Below are 3,556 nucleotides of genomic sequence, written 5' to 3'. Positions count from 1 at the left end.
ATGTGTGAATGAAAGGACAGCAGTATTATACTTAATATTATAATATATTTCAAGGTAATTTTGTAAAACTGAAGGAGATTTAATGTTTGTGTTACAAAAACAATTATAAACAAGATTTTCATAATTATAAATCATTATTTGAATCCGAAACAGTATATTCTTTAAAACTAAAAAATCATTTTCAAAGTTACTATTATTACATTCTATAGACAGTGTCTTGGAATTAAACTTTCTCATTTTCTTGAGGATTCGTAATAACTGATGTGTTATCAATATTATGGTTTCCCTAAGTGTATGTTTGATGCTGTTCCAATTATATTCTACTGCCCAATTATGTTCAAATTTTAGAACCATACATGCAGCTTTTTTACTCATCTTTGAATAAACATATATCCTATAAATAAATTAAAATAAATGTTCATGAATCATGGCATTATTTGAGCTTAATTAGGTGTAAAACAAATTATAGAGAGTAAAAGTTATAAAACACATTAAGTTAAAATTAAAACTAAAAAATAATTTAAGGAATAAAATAATAAACACATCTTTACTCAGAAGATAATTTAGAATAATTTTGAAAACGGTTCCTTCGAATAGCACTAATTCAGCACTTAATTTTGGTGCTATAGCGGATTTTGGTGCTAAAGGTGCACCCGCTGGGACAAAATGCGGAAAATCGCATAACTCGGTGGAAAACACAGCACTAATTCAGCACTAAATTTTGGTGCTATAGCGGATTTTGGTGCTGTTGTTGAACCCGCTACGTGAAGTTAGCGGAGAAAGGTAAGCCCCCCTGTAACTTTTGACTGACTACAGCACTAATTTTGAAAATAGTTCCGTTGATTAGCACTAATTGAGCACTAAATAGTGGTGGTACAGCGGAAATTAGTGCTCACATTTTTCCGCTAACTTCACGGACCTTAATGACGTTTTGAAATATTCCTTAGAACGCCACTGTTATAAGTATATTTTTTGTGAGAACACTTACATTTTTCAAATGTTCACTAGTACATTTTCTACAATATTATATAAATTTACTCTCTCATTCCCCTTTTAAGTAAGGATTTAATTTTCATTTAACTTAAAAATCTTAAGGCTCACATATTTGTGAGACTCTTCTCAAAACATAATAATAATACTGTTCCTTCTTTGGACTTTCTTTATATAGATGATTAAAATATAACATAACAAAAAATATGTAAAACTAATCGCATACCTACTCATGGCCACATAATAAATTGAGGAGTTCATAGCATGAACTATTCGGCTATAAGAATTTTGCAATCAGAGCTATATAGAAAGTTCAGAGTATGAATATATTGTATTATTATGTACACATTATTATCAACAATTAATTATTTTGAGCATATCATGTGCCGTCATTAGCGCCTTATCGCAGATTAAATAAATAATTGCCTGTAACCAATTTTGTGTCCGTTGTTTATTATAATAATAATATTGTACGACCTATGTCCGATAGCGCTACAGTTAGTGGCAAACCGCCGCCCATTTACAGTACCTAAGTCATACGCGCGTGCATCGATCGACACGGAAATCAAATTGATACACAATAATAATATCATATTATTATTACATGTGCACAGTCGGTCTCGTGTCTCGTGTTTGTACTATTTAATATCGTCACGTAAACGTCTCACACCTTGGTATTCTAATCTTCTCTTTCTCTTTCTCTTTAGATCCATAAAGACCTAAGTAGGTTTGTATCTAACTATTCTAAGTTCTAACTAAAGTCGATCGTTTTTATAAATTCACCGACATTTCACGGTACCTACGTAGTCGTCGTACAGCATTATAGCAATAGTGCTGCAAGAGTGAAGAGAGTGCTCGTTTGTTTTTATACATAGTATTACCACCTATTCAATTATTTTTATATACATTTTTCGACGTACACACGGTAAATATGAACAGCATATATCTTCTAACGGCTGGCGTCTTACAACTATTATATAAATATATGTATATTAGAGGCATGCTGTGTGTGTGGGGGGGGGGGGGGGGGGGGGGGGGCGAAGGTGCCATAAGGTGGTTATTTTTGTCATATAAAATATATAATAATGCAAGTTCATATCCCCCTCTTTCAAAAAAGTGAGCACGCCAATGATGTATATATGATATATATATAGGTATCAAAATATTATTTTATATTATTATAAGTGATCTAAGAAATATATAGGTAGCTGCAGATATTTTTTTTATTAACCATTGAGTAAAATATATTATTATATATATATTATATGTGCAGACTCGATCTTCAAAAAAATTATACAGCGGTATTGCATTGATTTCAGTCGGTATCTGTGTATGTGTGTTCTTACGTATTTAGGCGTCGGACATGTGCCTTCCAAAATCTATCAAAAAGCAGATAAAGAAGAGGAGCTTCCTCAGAAACCGCAGTGCGATACTCGCATCACAATTGATGAGTGAGTTCTTAACGACAAGAGATCGTAAACATTTATTCGATTTAAAATTTTTTATGCATTGTTCGCAATAATAATATAATATTTATAGAATTGTATTATTAACTCTAGCCAATACGAAAACATAACGCTCGTATACATGCCTAGCCTAATCGATGTTTTATTTGTACATGATATAGAGATATTCATAGACATGTTCGTCTACACGAACCTGATCCACTACTGGACGTACATCAACCAAGGCATCAATTTGGGACTATCTGAAGTGGAATGGATATTCCGCTTTTTAGGCCCCAATGGTGAAATTCCTCAACTTCACAGAGCGTTCAGCAACACGGACTATACATCATCGGAAGAAGACGAAGACAACAATTGATAAAATAATACAATATTTATTATTAATATTATAATTATTCAGACACCCGTGGTCTATAGTGATAAACGTGACAATAATAATAATAACAATGATAATGTTATATATGTACTCATTATACTCGTCATATTATAGAAAATATTAGAATTTAATTAGAAAGAAAGTAGGTAGAATCCAAAACAATATTATAAATCCCAACAGTGTTATATTTTATGACATAACAAGATAACATTGAAATACAATTTAAATGTCAATGTAATGAAAAACATTTTTATTTTAATATCATGTAAATTCATAACTATACAAGCTTATTACGTCTAAACCAACTATTCCCAAGGTGCGTGGCTCAGCTCTCGGTTCGTGGCCAGTGGTTATGTCTAGGCTGCTGAGCCACGGGAATGCGTACTGCGATGAGCCGTGCAGTGCGCCCCGCTCTGTACCAAGGCTCAACTTTCGGTCTCTGATAACAAGTCAACAGAGGCTACGTGTCGTGGTAGCCAGCTAGAATCCGTTCTAAAGATTCTCTGGTCAGCTCCGTGATACTCTTCGAAATTCTATTATTGGGCAGTCTGACGCAGCGTGTTTCATTGTCTGATGATTTTCATTTCCACAATGACATTCAAGACTATCAAATCGGTGCATCAAATACCAATATCTTTCATGAGCAGTTCTGTGGTGGTTCAGAGACACACGCATGGGCGGCCATAGGTAACATTTTAGGGGGGGGGGGGGGGAAAAAAAAAAA

This window comes from Myzus persicae, unplaced genomic scaffold (assembly GCF_001856785.1).
Source record: "Myzus persicae strain clone G006 unplaced genomic scaffold, MPER_G0061.0, whole genome shotgun sequence".
NCBI lineage: Eukaryota > Metazoa > Arthropoda > Insecta > Hemiptera > Aphididae > Myzus > Myzus persicae.
Note: the sequence above shows the minus strand (reverse complement) of the source record.